General features: G+C 45.1%; 1 protein-coding gene across 2 annotated transcripts in view; it reads right to left on the reverse strand.

Annotated features, from left to right (window-relative positions):
* DNAJC10 (DnaJ heat shock protein family (Hsp40) member C10) overlaps positions 1-5,637 on the reverse strand; it is a 149,545-nt gene extending 143,908 nt beyond the window's left edge. For both annotated transcript variants that reach the window (XM_030209466.1, XM_030209465.1), the window contains exon 1: positions 5,325-5,637. The gene's annotated coding sequence lies outside the window, so the exon portion shown is untranslated. The remainder of the gene's footprint in view (positions 1-5,324) is intronic.
* Between the last annotated feature and the right edge of the window lie 11,238 nt (positions 5,638-16,875).

Below are 16,875 nucleotides of genomic sequence, written 5' to 3' on the forward strand. Positions count from 1 at the left end.
GGAAGGCCAGTCCCTGCTCAAGGAGCTTACAATCTAAAAGACAGGTGTACAATCTAAAGACAAGTGTAGAGTCCGTCTGATAGGGCATACTATATTTCACGAAAGGTTAGGTGCTGAAAGCAGCATTGAAGAGGTGAGTTTTAAGCAGAGATTTGAAAATGGGTAGGGAGGGGGCTTGGCGTAGAGGTTGAGGAAGATTGTTCTAAGCATAGGGTGAGGCAAGGCAGGATGAGCGAAGCCTGGAGCTGGCAGTGGTGGAGAAGGGAACTGAAAGGAGGGATTTGTCCTGTGAGCGGAGGTTGCGGGCGGGAACATAGGGGGAGATGAGGGTAGAGAGGTAGTGAGGAGCCGCAGACCGGGTGCATTTGTAGGTAAGGAGGAGAATCTTGAATTGTATGCGGTATCTGATCGGAAGCCAGTGAAGTGACTTGAGGAGAGGGGTGATATGAGTATATCGGTTCTGGCGGAATATAAGACGTGCGGCAGCGTTCTGAACGGATTGAAGGGGGGATAGATGGCTAAGTGGGAGGCCGGTGAGGAGTAAGTTGCAGTAGTCAAGGCGAGAGGTAATGAGAGCGTGGACGAGAGTTCGTGTGGTGTGCTCAGATAGGAAAGGGCGAATTTTGCTGATGTTGAAGAGGAAGAAGCAACAACAAAGAGAGTCCAAAATCTCCCGCAAAAAGACAAAGTCACAACAAAAAATGAGCGGAAGCTGTCCAGAAAGACCAGACTGGAGCCACAGATATTGGAACAAAAGTCATTTATTATGACCCAACACGGTCCGTGTTTCGGCCAAAAAGGCCTTCCTCAGGGGTCTAAAACAAAGATACAACGTGTATAATATAACATAGTAAAAACAATATAAAAACATAAAGTCACATATTATATGTATAATGGTGGCTTTAAAATGACATTTTATATCTAAAATATGCATTTAAAGAGGAAGAAGCGACAGGTCTTGGCAGTCTGTTGGATATGCGCGGAGAAGGAGAGGGAGGAATCGAAGATGACTCCGAGGTTGCGGGCAGATGGGACGGGGTGGATGAGGGTGTTATCAACTGAGATAGAGAGTGGAGGAAGAGGAGAGGTGGGTTTAGGTGGAAAGACGAGGAGCTCGGTTTTGGACATGTTCAGCTTCAGGTGGCGGTTGGACATCCAGGCAGCAATGTCGGATAAGCATGCCAAAACCTTGGCCTGGGTCTCCGCGGTGATATAGCTGGGTGTCATCAGCATAAAGATGATACTGAAAACCATGAGATGAGATCAGTGAGCCTAGGGAAGAGGTGTAGATTGAGAAGAGAAGGGGTCCAAGGACAGATCCCTGGGGAACTCCAACAGATAGTGGGATGGGAGTGGAGGAAGATCCATGAGAGTGTACTCTAAAGGTGCGGTGGGAGAGATAAGAGGAGAACCAGGAAAGGACAGAGCCTTGGAATCCAAAAGAGGACAGTGTGGCAAGAAGTAAATCATGATTGACAGTGTCAAATGCAGCGGATAGATCGAGGATGAGGATAGAATAGTGGCCTCTGGATTTGGCGAGGAGCAGGTCGTTGCAGACTTTAGAGAGTGCTGTTTCTGTCGAGTGTAGAGGGCGAAAACCAGATTGAAGTGATCTAGGATGGCATGAGAGGAGAGAAAATCAAGGCAGCGACTGTGAACGGCGTGCTCAAGTATTTTGGAGAGGATGGGGAGGAGAGAGATGGGGCGGTAGTTGGAGGGGCAGGTAGGGTCAAGTGATGGTTTTTTAGGAGAGGTGTGACTACGGCGTGCTTGAAGGTGTCAGGGACAGTTGCAGTGGAGAGGGAAAGGTTAAGGATGCGACAGATGGAGGGGGTAACAGTATGGGAGATGGTGTTAAGTAGGTTGGTGGGGATGGGATCGGAGGAACAGGTGGTGCATTTCGAGGAGGAAAGAAGGTGGGAGGTTTCATACTCGGTGATCTCAGGAAAGGTCGAGAATGAGGCCATGGTTGGTTGGTTATTGGATAGGGCTACAGGCTGAAGAGGAGGTGGTAACTTGGTAGTGAACTCAAGGTTGATCTTTTGTACCTTGTCACAGAAGTAGTCAGCCAGCGATTGAGGAGAGAGTGAAGGGGGAGTGGGAGCGGGGGCACTTTGAGGAGGGAGTTAAGGGTGGTGAAGAGATGACGAGGGTTGGAGCTGAGAGAGTTGGTCAATTGGGTGTAATAGTCCTGTTTTGCAAGGAATAGGGAGGAATGGAAGGAGGATAGCATGAATTTGTAGTGAAGGAAGTCTGAATGGGTACGAGATTTCCTCCAGAGGCGTTCAGCGGATCAGGTGCAGGAGCGAAGGTAATGGATGCAAGGGGTCAGCCAGAGCTGGGGATTAGTACGCTTTGTGGGACGGGAGGTGGATGGAGCGAGGGTGTCCAAAGCAGAGGAGAGAACGGCATTGTAAGCGGAGACCGCTTTGTCTACAGTCTCGGAGGACATGATGGAGGGGAGGAGATTAGAGATACTAGAGGATAAAGTGGGGGGGGGGGGGGGTCAATAGCCTGGAGAATCCTGAAGGAGGTGGTTAAAGTTGGACGGGGCAGGGCGGGGGGTGAAGAAGTGTGAATGTGATCAGGTGATGATCGGAGAGAGGGAGAGCAGAAGCGTGGAAGTTGGAGGGTGAGCCGGAGGAGGAGAGGACTAGGTCAAGACAGTGGCCGTCACGGTGAGTGGGGGTGGTGGAGCACAGCTGGAGGTTGAAGGAGGATGTTAGGGTGAGGAACTTAAGAGGCGTTAGGGTCGGATGGGTCATCAACGTGTCTCCGAGAATGAGGGACGGAGATGAGGGTTCAAGAAAGACGGACAGCCAGGCATCAAAGTCAGAGAGGAAGAGACGGACTTATCAGGGGGGCGGTAGATGACTGCGACTCTGAGTGGCAGCGGGTAGAATAGCCGGATGGAGTGGGCTTCAAAGGATGAGAAGCAGTGAGACTGCGGTAGGGGGAGGGGTTGGAAACTACAGGAGGGCGAGAGTAGTAGCCCAACGCCTCCACCGCGGCCAGCTGGGCGGGGACTGTGGGAGAAGAGATAACCTCCATGGCAGAGGGCCGCGACTGAGGCCGAGTCTTCCGGGGAGATCCAGGTTTCGGTTAGGGCGAGCAGTTGAAGGGAGCGAGAGATGAAGAGATCGTGGGTGAAGGGCAATTTGTTACAGACTGAGTGGGCATTCCACAAGGCGCATGAGAAGGGGAGGGAGGAGGGGGGGGGGAGGAGGGGAATAGAGACGAGATTGGAGACATCTCGGAATCGTTTGCATGGATAGGACGGGGACAGGTGAGAGGGACCTGGATTAGGGTTAATGTCTCCCGCGGATAGCAGGAGGAGGAGCAGGAGAATGCGGAGGAAGGTGGGGGAGATCGGGTGGCGAAGGCGACGAAGACGTGGTGTACTTAGGAGGAATGGGGATGGGTTAATGGCAGGAAGGAAGTGGTGAAGGTTAAGAGCTAGGAAGGAGGCGGGGGACAGGAGGGATGGTGAGGTGGAGGGGGATGAGGGTGAATGGGGTATTGCCGTGGCGGGCAGGGCAGCGAGTTCTAGTGGTAGACAGTGGGAGTGGGAGGGGGGAAAGAAGATTAGGAAGGGACAGGGCAAGGAAGAGAACGTGGACAGGGGCCATAAGTAGTGACTGAGGTGTGGCAGGCGACTATGTAGTGACTGAGGTGATAAGCAGATAGAGCTGGAAAGCTGGGTTTTGGACTGGCGAGTAGGTAAGTCAATGGCTGACAAGCTAGCAGGCAGGTAGGTGAGTCAATGGCTGAGAGGCTCGCAAGCAGGCAGGCTACTCGATGTGTTAACAGGCAGGCGGGTAGCAGCTGGAACAGGCAGTCAGGAACAAGCTGGGGTAGATGGACAGGAGCAAATTGGAACAAGTTGGAACAAGTCCTAGCAAGCTGGAACAAGCCGGAACAAGCTGGAACAAGCAGGAACAGATGGACTGTGTCAGGATGAGCAGACGGACAGGAACAGATGGACTGTGACGAGCAGGACCAGAAGACGACAGAGTAACAGAATACGCTGAGATGGATGGATTGGAACACGCTGGAACAGACGGACTGGTACAAGCGGGTCATGCAGGAACGGATGGAACAAGCTGGGATGGACGGACTGGAACAAGCTGGGGCAGGCTGGAACAAGCTGGAACAACAAGTTGGAACATGCTGGGGAAGGTTGGAGCAGATGAACTGGAACAAGTTGGAATAGACGGACTGGAGCAGGCTGAAACACACTGGAGCAGGTGGACTGGAACAAGCAGGGGGTAAGCTGGATCGGCGGACTGGAGCAAGCCGGGAACAGGAGGACTGGAACACGCTGGAGCAGATGGATTGGAGAGTCTGGATCAGGCGGACTGGACCACACTGGAGCCGATGGGCTAGAACGGCGGACTGGAACAGGCTGGGATCAGGAGGACTGAAACGAGCTGGGTTCCTCTTTCCCACATGCATCACTTTGCACTTGCTCACATTAAACGTCATCTACTACTACTTAGCATTTCTATAGCGCTGCCAGGGTTACGCAGCGCTGTACAAGTTTAACGAAGGACAGTCCCTGCTCGAAAGAGCTTACAATCTGCCATTTAGATGCCCAGTCTCCCAGTCCCGTAAGGTCCTCTTGTAACTTTTCACAATTCTCCCGCAATTTAACAACTTTGAATAACTTTATGTCATCAGCAAATTTAATTACCTCACTAGTTACTCTCATCTCTAGGTCATTTATAAATATGTTAAAAAGCAGCAGTCCCAGCACAGACCCCTGGGGAACCTCACCCACAAACTACCCTTCTCAATTAAAACCAGATAGTTTTCTTTAAGGTTCTTTTACCTAAGAAGCCTTAAGGAAAGCCATTGCTTGTTCCTGGGGATAAGCAGCACAGAACCATCCTCTTCGTGACCTGAACTGGCTGCTCTGGAAACAGGATACTGGGCTTGCTAGACCGATAGAGCTGCCAAATTACTTAGTTTCGGGAGTGAGATTTCTTGGATAATCCTAGTTTTTAATTTACATGTAAAGCAGTGCGGTAATTGTAATCCCTAATCCTGGTCACTAAAATCAGTACAACAGGTCCCATAATGCAGATTAGGATAGCGCTGTCAGAAATTCGACAATAGCCTCAAATTTTACCAGATGCTAACACAGAATACTAATCAATACCAAGTCATACGCATTCGGCTACTTTCACTGCATTCGGGGATTGGGGCACCGGTCTCTCCTCCCCGTGGTCTATCATCTCTCCCTCTCTGTCTTCCACTCTCCTCTTTGTCCGAGATCCAGCTCCTCTCCTTCATACATCCCCTCACCTCCGACAAACTCATACCTGAGAACACGAACCAACAATCCCCACCACAGCTTTCTTTCTCCGGTGTCCGTCCCTTTGTACAACTTCTCTTTCTCTGAGGCAGCATCTGCATCCCGCCTTTGCCGGAAACAAGAAGTTACGTCAGAGGAGAGCGGAACGCGGGACAACAGGGTTTGCGGGGAGAGATGTTGGTACCGCCTCCTCCTCAGTTCAATAATTCAGCGCAGGCGCATTTATTTTCTGTCTGAACTGACTGTCACTGTCAGCTCAGTGAGGTGAAGGGCTGATGCCAAGGAGGTTGGATGAAAAGTCCATCCTTGGTTGATACAGTGAAGCTCTTACTGACACGTACGTCCACGGGCCAGCAGCATCAGTAATTACCTGATCTAGTGGCGCATGCGTATGATTGTCGTTCTCCACGTGCAGCCAGATGAAGGAGGTTCTTTGACAAGGAAGTTAGATTCTTTGAGCCGGATCGATACACGTGGAAGTCGCCCGCCACACCTACTCTCCTGTAGATTAGGCAAGGTGATGATGATTTCTCATATCGTGGCGGCGGCCTGTGCATGTCAGTGTGAGCCTCGCTTCATCAACCCGGGTGGCGAGAGTAAGTGTGTTTGTGCTGAATGATTGAAGCGAGGACTGGTAAGACTTCTTGCACAGTGCTATGTTTGCTAGTCAATGCACTGGGCGTAATTTTTATCTTTTTTTTGTTTTAATTCACAACGGTTCTACCAGTGGCGTAGCCAGACTGCCAATTTTGGATGGGCCTGAACCCAAAGTGGGTGGGCACAAAATTTTCTCTCTACCCCCCTCCCCCAGCAAAATTTAGTCACGCTAATCAGATGCATTTGTCACACAGGGTAAAGTGCTGCTTTTCAGTGCATCAGATTTCAGAAAATTTATTTAATAGCCTAATACCCTTTTCAATGAGCTTTCAGAGGCCCAAACCTCCTGGCTCAGGTCAGTATAATGCTGTTACGGTATCCTCGCCTGACCTAAGGAAGGAAGTATTGGTCTGTGAAACTTCATTAACACAGGTACCATATTACTTTATCCTAAATTAAAAATAAAATTATTTTCTTTACCTTTCTTGTATGGCCATTTACTTTTTCTCATTGTGTCGCTCCCAGTCTCTAGATTCTGCTTTCCTTCGTTTTCGCTTAACTCTTCTGCCACGGTTTCCTGGCCATTTCTCATTTTTCTCTCCTTTTTCTTTGCTTTCTTCAATATTTTTCTGCCTTTCTCTCTCTGTCCTGATTTAATTCATTCTTACTATCCATTCTTTAATTTCCTTCATCTACTTATGGCTTTTCATCTTTTTCTCACCCTTGTTCTCCCCATGCCCCTTCCTCTTATTCTCCAGTCTTTCACTACTCTCCTTTTCCATCCAGCAGCTCTCTTCTTTCTCTCCCCATCCTTCCAGTCTCCCCTCTCTCTCCCCATCCTTCCAGTAGTCTCCCCTCTTTCTTTCTGCATCCTTCCGTCCAGTGTCGCCTCTTTCTCCCTACCCTTCCATCCAGCGTCTTCCCTCTTTCTCTCCCCATCCTTCCATCCATCTATCCTCTCTCCTGATCCTTTCATCTAATGTCTCTCTCCCTCTTTCTAACCAGTGTCTCTGTATCACTCTACCTTTTTCTGTTCAGTGTCCCTTCTCTCTCCACATCCTTCCAGTCTCTCACCTTTCTCTGCATCCTTCCAGTCTCTCCCCTTTCTCTCCCCATCCTTCCATCCAGAGTCTCTCTCCCCATCCATCCTTTTTCCCTCTTTCTCTCCCCATCCTTCCATCTGTCTTCTATCTTTTCTCCCCATCCTTCCATGTTTTCCCTCTTTCTCCCCATCCTTCCATGTTTTCCCTCATTCTCTGCCATCCTTCCATCTGTTTTCCCTCTTTTCTCCCCATCCTTCCAAGTTTTCCCTCTTTCTCCCCATCCTTCCATGTTTTCCCTCATTCTCTGCCATCCTTCCATCTGTTTTCCCTCTTTTTCTCCCCATCCTTCCATGTTTTCCCTCTTTTCTTCGACGAGGCCCGCCCTGCATGCCAGCGCCAGCCCCCATTGCCGGCCACTGCTGCTTTTCCTGTTGAGCAGCAGGGCCGGCGCTACAAAAAAGAAGAAGCGCTAACGGCGCTAAGGACGAGAAATGTTTTTTAAAAAAAAGCGCGGCACCGGCAGGCACTGTCTCGGCAGCCTTGAGGCATTGGCTGCTGGCTCGCAGGCTCCTCCCGTCTGCGGGAGGAGCCAGCAGCCAATGCCTCAGCAGCCAATGCCTTAAGGCTGCCGAGACAGTGCCTGCCGGTGCCGCGCTTTTTTTTTTTTTAACATTTCTCGTCCTTAGCGCCGTTAGCGCTTCTTCTTTTTTGTAGCGCCGGCCCTGCTGCTCAACAGGAAAAGCAGCAGTGGCCGGCAATGGGGCGCTGGCGCTGGGCGGGCGTGGGCTGAAATTGGGTGGGCCTGGGCCCACCCAGGCCCACCCGTAGCTACGCCCCTGGGTTCTACAAATAGTTTTATGCATAAAACGTATACACAGAGTTTGAGGCGCGTAGTGGGCAGACTGGGAGGGGGGGGGGGCAGCATTGGTTATAGGTAGAGCCTGAAATTAAGCTGCTGTGAATATAACTTTATACCAACTAAGTGAAAAGTCTACCTTATATTCATGAATGGTGACAAAGTTACCGCTTATATGGATTGTTAGGTTAATAAAAAGGTATCATTTTATTCTTTTTGTTTGTATTTTATTTTTTTTATGTCTGTTTCCATGCTTTAAAATAGACTTAACAGGCAGTCACACCATTTTATCCATGTATAATGAGTGTAGCAATCTAAATGAATGGAACCACTGAATAACATAAAGATAAGAGCTAGTGCCACAGAAAGAAATAACATAAAATAATAATAATAGTAGACAGTGCCAGGCTCTGTGCCTGGTAGTTATTGTTGCTGCTCAGATTATAGTTCTTGCCTGGTAGCAGGATTGAAAATAGGTTATTACCTTAGCTTCTGGCCCTCCAGTTTCCTGTAGGATTGTGACATACAAACCAGAGCTACAAAAATTGAGAAGAATCATAAAAGATCTACAGCCATTACTCAATGAGATTGAACTGCTGGCCTTCTGACAGCCACCCAACTTAAACACTGAAAGATACGTAAGAGTTATTGGATTTATTACTGAAGATACATAAGAGTTTTTTTTGGAGTTATTACAGAAGATACATAAGATGTTTGATATAGTGTAGAAACAGTTAGATAGAGTTCAGGGACTGATGCTCTGCGAAGCTTCCACTTGCTGAGGGGCAAATTCTTGTGTTGTCCCTATGGTAGGTGACAGTGCCTAGTTAGGGATTGTTAGAGGTTTAGATACAGCTAGGGTACTAACACAAACATAGTTTTAGGGACATGTAAATACTTGGATATAGCTTAGGTACTAACCCAGATTTCGTCATAAATTAGGGAATTTAGCGAGCATGGTTAGAGTAGTTAGGGAATGACGAAACAGACATTTGAGTCCTTTAGCATAGATTTTGCACGGTGCGGTGTCCCCCGCCTTATATCTATCTGTCTACCCGGCGCAGGGTAACACAGTAGTGGGGGTGTGCCGTTAAGGTATCCCCAGCGAGACGTTGGTGTGACCTTTCGGATTTCCTCCGTGGACCTGTAGTTTATTGTCACGTTAGCTGTGATGACCTATGGAGTTGGTGATTTTTAGTTGGATTCATAGTCGGATTTCTATTGGCAATTTTATATTCGGATTTCTTGTGGAGATAATAGTAACAGATAGTAGTGATATAGGTGTTGTATAAGACTAGATTTGCCAGTACAATTTGACACAACCCAGATATCGGTGTTCTACCATACCAGAGTTCTGGTACCCAATTCATTATGCTGCCTCTTGAAAGAGTGATAAATCACTTCCCAGGAGACCGCATAAATCTTATAAAGTTTTGCCAAATATGGCATTCCTGGAATAAGTTTCAGCCTGGACTCTCGTGGCCCCGTAAAGGCACCTTTAAAACCAAAAACCTGCAAAGGTTATTAGACTTTATTTACACATACACACCCGATTCCACCCGTCATCTCCATTATCAGATCCTCAGTAGATGGGTATCGACTATCACAGATTATGTGATCCCAGACACTGTCGATCTGACATCGTTATTGATACCTGGTGAAGGCAATCTTAATCCGCGGCCTAGTAGACGGCCCCCTGTAAGAGCACATTCACTCATTCCACATAAATCCAATGCTCCTAGTGCTAACAATCAGTGCCGGGACTATCGCTCTCAGCCTACTCCCAGCCACCGAGCTGAAGTACAGTGCAACCGTTGTTTCCAATTGGGACATTACGCCATGGAATGTCCATGCCGGCATCTTACTCATAGTCAATACCGTCAACCTCCTTCAGACTCCCCATCGCTACGTGTCTCCTGGATGCAGATACGACAGCCACAGAGAGACCACAGGCGACCGAATTACCTCCCCTCGCTAGATAACTCACATCGCCAAGACTGTAGGAATGATTACCCTGGTAATCGTGGCCGCCAGTCTCAACCAAAAAAAGGCCCACTCATCACTAATATACGACCCAGAGACTACCATTCTGGCCCTAGTCCGGACCGCTATCCAGATATTCAGTGTTACCGCTGCCAACAATTTGGTCATTATGCGGCACAGTGTCCTCAGCCTCCGCCCCATAGAGTTATAAGACAGCTCCGCCAAAATCCTCCAGAACTCCAGTCATTCCCTTTGTGCAACCCAGCTCAACGCCGTCCACAGTGACTAGGCGTAGTCCGCACTGCAGCAGGATTGGACGATCCTATGATCACCTTGCTCATCTGTGATGTTCCCGTTCCCTTTTTAATTGACACAGGCAGGGCAAAATCCAGTGTTCTCAACCACCACATCATCTGCCCCGAGCTCAAGTTCGGGCAATGCGGCTATTACGCAGCCGTCTGTTCACGACCGCGACTACGCGTACCTAGAAAACACAGCTCCTTATTTAATATCCAGAAACCATTTATCTGTATATGTGTTGGTGTGATGTTTCTGTTTCTATTACAGGTGACATGTTTTTATTTTATATTTTTGTAGGTTTAATTGCAAGTGTATATTTATGGTACCACACAAATGACCTAACTAAGTCAGCAAGTTCTTTATTTGCTTTTATGCATACCTTCCCTGGGGAGTTCTTGTCAACTGCAGGGATGAGCGATCCCCAGAGGATATTCATTTTATGTTTTTTTTATATATATACCATTAACTGACTTATTTATGCCATTTTACTTTATACGGAATCCCTTTTTAATAAAAGCTGTGTATTGCTCATAGTTAACATGTTTTCTGCTTCAACTGTTACGCTGTTTAAATAGATGTGACATTCATTTCTTTAGTTTTTTTCCATGAATATAAAGTCTTCATTTTTGAAATCTCTTTATGATGTGTGTGATATCTGAAAGCTTTTCATTATTTCCTTGTCTAAGAAAGAAGCAATATTTAATAACCATTATCTGTTATATGGAATAAATGCGAGAAATATTCCCTTGAACTGGCCATTTGGGGGAGCATTTTGCGCTGATCATAGAATTTGTAGTATTCTTGTACGGAGAATTGGTGAAGCTTTCAGACATAAATAATAAAAATTATGCACTCCACTTTTTAATTCCTTTGTATTTAAAACAGGTTATCACAATAACCCCTGGAATGCCAACTATTGCACTTTTTATCCCTCTGTCTTTAACTGCGAGTGCTAGTGAAAAAAAACTGGTGTAGATTATTTGTGTGCAACGGTCCTGGAATTTATGCTTTCTGTATTTAACTAACACCTTGCTTCAACTAACTCTTGCCACGTAGTGCTTTTGTCTTGAAGCGATATGCTTCTTCCTACTTTTTTGATTGATTGAAAAGGGTTACTTAAACTCTATGTGAAGGTCAATCAAGGGTGGCTGCACTTTTGAAAGTTTTTTTTTCTTCAATTTATCTTTTTCAAGGAACCTTTTTCTTGCATTGCCATCTGAATATGTCTTGCTGCAATTCAGATGTATAATATTTTGTTTTATTTTTATTTCTTTTTATCCTATTTTTATCTTACACCCCTCAGGATGTTTTTTTTTTTTAATTTTTCATTTTCGATGCTTTTTTGTTTTGGGACGCACCATACTTGGGATACACCTCACGGCCCTCTTCTCTGATGCTCTGCCGACTCTTGCACCTTTTTATTTTCTTCCCTGATGCTCTCCTCTTACATAATTTATTTATTTTCCTCCTTCCGATTTTCCCTCATATCCTCCTTCCTGGCCCACATTTATACCCACGACCTGCCTCCTAACCCCTTGTCTGAAATGGGTTCGTTTTCTACATCTTGTATTTACGCAATGGTTCTTCAAGACTCCCGCTAGCATTATGACTTCTTCCAATAAATTAACCACATAAATTGCATTACTGGTCTGTTTAAGTTTTGCCTTTCCCCAGATGGATACAGGAATTCCGTTGACGTCCCTCACCGAGGAGACGACTGCTAGCAAAGAAGAGCTACCCTATAATATATCTGATCTGAAGGCTATGTTGCAGCAAAGAATCGCTAAATTAAAGGACAGATGCACAGACCCCAACATTACCCGGTGTGAGATACGAGACATTATTGAGCATGAGTTTCAACAGATGCATCAATTGGTCCCTGAGCGAAAAAGACAGGCTCTCCACTTACTGGAGTTGCAAGAAGCTTTGGCCTCTACCCTTCATTCTGAATCATCTAACTCGTAAGTCCTGCTGGCCTCCTGCAGCTGAGGGCTCAACCCTTGGTGAATGGTAGTCAACACAGGTGAAGATTCCATACCTACTGGCCATAGATTGCAACGCATTATCCGTGCCTTTATACTATTTTTGTTCACCATATTTTTGACCCTCCATACATCAATAACTCGAACAATCAATTTTTATTGTTAGTTTTTTTGTACTCTTTTCTTTTGTTCCATATACTTCACCATTGTTATTTGATCATGTCTTCGTAATAATTACCAATCTGTCTTGCACATTATGCAAGCCAGAAGTGGGGATATATTATGCAAATCCCAATTCCTAGTATTAAGAGGGTTTAAGTTGAAGCTCTGACCCCTACCAATCAGGAGATATTATTTCATATATACTATTGCTATTTATGTAAATTGGCTTTTCATTATCGGACCGTTATGGTTTCCCTTAGCACTTAATTAGCACTGTTTTCTCCATGTTTACATTGTCTTTCATGTCTCTTGACATCTATATATTATTTTTGCTGATTATGCCCACCAAGATAAAGCAATGTATCATTCAGGCATACAGTCATTTTGCTTATTCCTTTGCCAAACTCTGACTCTTGATAGACTAATTATGATTGTGCATGCCTAGAATAAAGACTTGGAAAGATCCAAGTCTGTACACCACAAGTAAGTCTTCAAGATCTATCCAGGCCCAAATGATGTTAGATCCCCCAAGGTTGTGGCAATAATCTTTACACCTTGCAAACTACTGGATCACAAGTTTTGGGTCCATGTGAAAGATATACGGGTTTACTCAGCCGTAGAACCAGATGTTACCAGCCTACCCATCTCAAGACCAGCCACTTCCTTCAGTAGGCCAGCCTGAAAACCCAGATCTCCGTCCAGATTCTGAAAACCCAGATCTCCGTCCAGATTCTTCAGCGCTTCCACCGCCTCAACCATGATCGATGAAAGAGACTTTAGAACTGATACTTAATTTGAGAATTACTGTTGCTGTTTATGGACATTATAGATTCATATTTTGTTTTATTTTCAGTTTAGCAGCAATCCTGTCTAGATATTGAAAAGGTTTTATTTTTATTTTCCTATTATTTCCTTTATTGTTCTAATTGCTTTTCTAACAGTTTTCCCGTTATTTCTGTTTATGTAATTGAAATTGAAGTTGATATTGCTCAGATACAAGGGTAACATCAAACCCTAATACTGGCTATGATATCATAATGTAGGTGTAAACCCTGTTAGTATCAACCAGTCATGCAATTGTTTAACTTTGGTGTAGGCTTACTTAAGCTGCATGTCTTTCTGTAGGTTTGACTAAGCTGCAAGTGGGGTAACGGATATATAAAATGCTTCCCATACTTCCAGGTCATTATGCATATGTCAAGATCCGTGCATGACCTTTGTTATCCACTTTTTAGTGCTCATGATTGGATGCTAATGATGAGTAATAGTAAGGTCTAGGCATTCCGACCTGTTTAAGGATTCTGAATACCTACAACCTAAAACAGCCTGCAATCTGAGTACTAACCATATATTTGTTGAGCCACCATAACAATGCTTAATCAAAACCACTATTCCTTCTGAGCCACCATAACAATGCTTAATCAAAACCACTATTCCTTCCGAGGACTACTGAGATAGATACATTAGATTATCTCCCCATGCGCTATGCGACAGATATAATAGAAGCCATAGACAGACCTGAAAGTGTTTATTAGTATGATCCACCTGAAATTGCTATTACCTCAAGAGGGGTAACATCAAGATTAAGGCCCAAGGGGTTGGGTAATATAAAGGGAATTCCATATGCCCAAATAATATATCACCTGAGGATGAAGTTTCCTATCTTGCACCATACCTTCTAACAATTTGTAAGACCAAAACTCCCCCTCTCGTTTGATAGCTTGCCACCTTCTGGAATGGATGATGACGAGCTTGACGAGCTTTGTGTCACCCCTCTCCAGAGGGGATGACAAGTGGGGAATGTATAATTATACTACAGCAAGAGGCCCTCACTGGATGCCCACCGGAAGTGTGGAAGGCCAGATTTTAGGACTCAGGCTGTAAAAATACCAGCTAGGTTTAAAAATCTATGACTGGCTGAGCAAGGACGTGCTTTACCTGTAAGTTAATATGTGTCCCTGCTTGGGATCCATCCACTGGAATAGTGGTGGGTCAATTTACATACCTTAAACAGCTTAAACTGCTAAAAGGCACTGACTAGTGAAAAGCAAGCTTCTGATAAAAACTCAAAATAAGAAGAGAGTGTCAGTATTTTTGGAAATATATATCCAGCTGCAAACTGTGCCATCACATTTCACAGGAGCCCACAGACATTCACAGTCAATATGCAACATGAAGGAATCCACATGCTCATCTTCCAATGTGGTATATATCATTTAGTGTAAAAAGTGTGAAGAAGGGTGCAATACTGGAGAAACAAGCCAGATGCTAAAGAAGAGATTTAATTTTCATGCACATCATATGAAAAATGCCAGTGTCAACCAGGATGTCACGTCTGTGGGACAGCACTTTACAAAACCAGAACACTGTATCAATGATTTTATGGTGAGAATATTAAAAGGAAACTTTAAGACAATCCAGGAACCTAAGACCGTTGAAGTCAGAATGATTAAATATTTTGATACTCACCAGACAGGACTTAACAGGTTTTCTAGTCCATTATAAAAACACTAGTAAAAAAGGCCTGTTTCTGACACAAATGAAACGGGCGCTAGCAAGGTTTTCCTCGGAGTGTGTATGTTTGAGAGAGTGTATGTGAGAGTGACTATGTGAGAGAGAGAGTGAATGTGCGAGTGTGTGTGTGAGAGAGAGCCTGGGTGCGAGTGTGTCTGTGAGAGAGAGTGTGTGTGTGTGTGTGAGAATGAGAGTGTGTGCAAGTGCGTATGTGAGACACAGTGTGAGAGAGAGAGTGTGTTTCACACAGATACAGTGAGAGAGTGTGTGTGTGAGACACAGACTCTCTGTGAGACTGAGTGTATGAGACCAAGAGAGTGTGTGAGTGACTGTGTGACACATAGAGAGTGAATGTGATACAGTGTGAGATATCGAGTGTGTGAGAGACTGTGTGAGAGTGAGAGAGAAAGACATTGACTGTGAGAGAGAGAAAGTGTGTGTGTAACAGAGATGCCCCCCTCCCTCCCTCCCTCTCTCTGGTGTCAGGCCCCCCTCTCTCTCTCTAGTGTCTGAGCGTTACTGTGCAGGACGCTGAGCTCTGGCTGTGCTTCAAGGAACTGATCAATCCTATTTAATAGAATGCACCTCCAACATTCTGAAGCCGAGAAACCTCGTGTGGCTGGTCACTTCTGCTTGTGACGAACCCGGAAGTACGTGATGTCAATTCAGGAGATGGATACAGAGAGCAGGAATGCCTCAGCCATGCAGTCAGCTTCAGCCATGCAGTCAGCTTCAGATTGTTGGAGGTGCGTTTTATTATATAGGATAAAATTCTGCTGCTTTGTCACCCTGTTGTCTACCATGCATCTCTCCCTGTCTCTCATCCACCCAGCTCCCATGTTTCACACCTTACCCACCCCACCCTCTTGAAGTGCTTTGATGTTTCACTTATATATACACTGTTATTTATCAACATTTGCTTATTTCTGATCTGAAGGAGAAGGGTTAACTTTGAAAGTTAATAAAAAAAATGTATTGTTAGTCCTATTAAAAAAAGATATCTTATTTTCTATTCTCCGTTTTGTTTTATTTCTATTCATTACCTGTAGGATTAAGGATTTAGTTCTCTTGTGGTTCATTCTGGTTCAGGCATGTTTTTAAGCAGTTGTACTATGCAATGACTAAAAGTTTCTTCCACTTTTCTCTTTTTAAATTTTCTTTCTTTTTATATGTGATCTGCCTTGCTTGCATGAAGACTTCTAAATTTTGATGTAGTGAAAAATAATCAATTAGAGTGAACACAAATTAAGTATGTGGTTCAAACAAAGTAATGCAACATTATTCTTCAGGGAGAATTAGATGGAACCCTTACATATACAAAATATATTAGAGGATCTGTTATAGACCCATTTACAAAGTATGTATTCTTCCCAATTAATATTTCCAAATTAATAAAGTGGGAACTGGTTTCAGAAGGGTTTGGTCTCATTGTGGATTACTGGGGGTTCCCTTGTTGAGATCTGATGGCCTTGAGGGAGGTTGTAGCTGTGGGCATAGATACGCTGGTACAACTGTGGCCCCACAGCGAGCCCACTTGTGTCTCTTCCTCCCCTTGGCATCTGATCGGCAGAGTGCTAAGGAGGGTGGTAAAGCATCCCTTGTTTTATTTATTTATTACATTTGTATCCCGCACAATTCCCGCTCATCGCAAGCTCTATGCAGCTTACATAGTAACAAATCACAAAATCATGAAGTTAACAATGATTTAAAGTAAAATATAACAATAAAACATAATTAGACTAAGGTAGGTTGTAAGGAGAGGAGAGAGAGTGAGGCAGGGAAGAAGAGGGGAGAGAAGCATGGAAAAGGGGGAAGAAGGGAGGGGGAGTGGGTAAGGGTGTAGGGAAGAAGAGAGGGAAAAGAAAAGTAGGGAAATGGTGTGGAAGAGATCAAATGGTAAAGGATAAAGGGGACATCAAAGGTAATTGTCTGTTAAGTGAATGAATGTTTAAAGAAGAGAACTATTGAGTTGAATAAACTTTTTTAAATAAGTGGGTTGTTGGTGATTTTAGTGGCATGGGATTGGCCATAATGCCCGTGGTACATGAACTTCTAGTTCCATCTGGAGGGCCCCCTTCTTCCTTTAAGAAGGATCGCAGAGATTCGCTGGCAGGGTCCCAT

Source organism: Microcaecilia unicolor, chromosome 7, assembly GCF_901765095.1.
Source record: "Microcaecilia unicolor chromosome 7, aMicUni1.1, whole genome shotgun sequence".
Classification (NCBI taxonomy): Eukaryota; Metazoa; Chordata; class Amphibia; order Gymnophiona; family Siphonopidae; genus Microcaecilia; species Microcaecilia unicolor.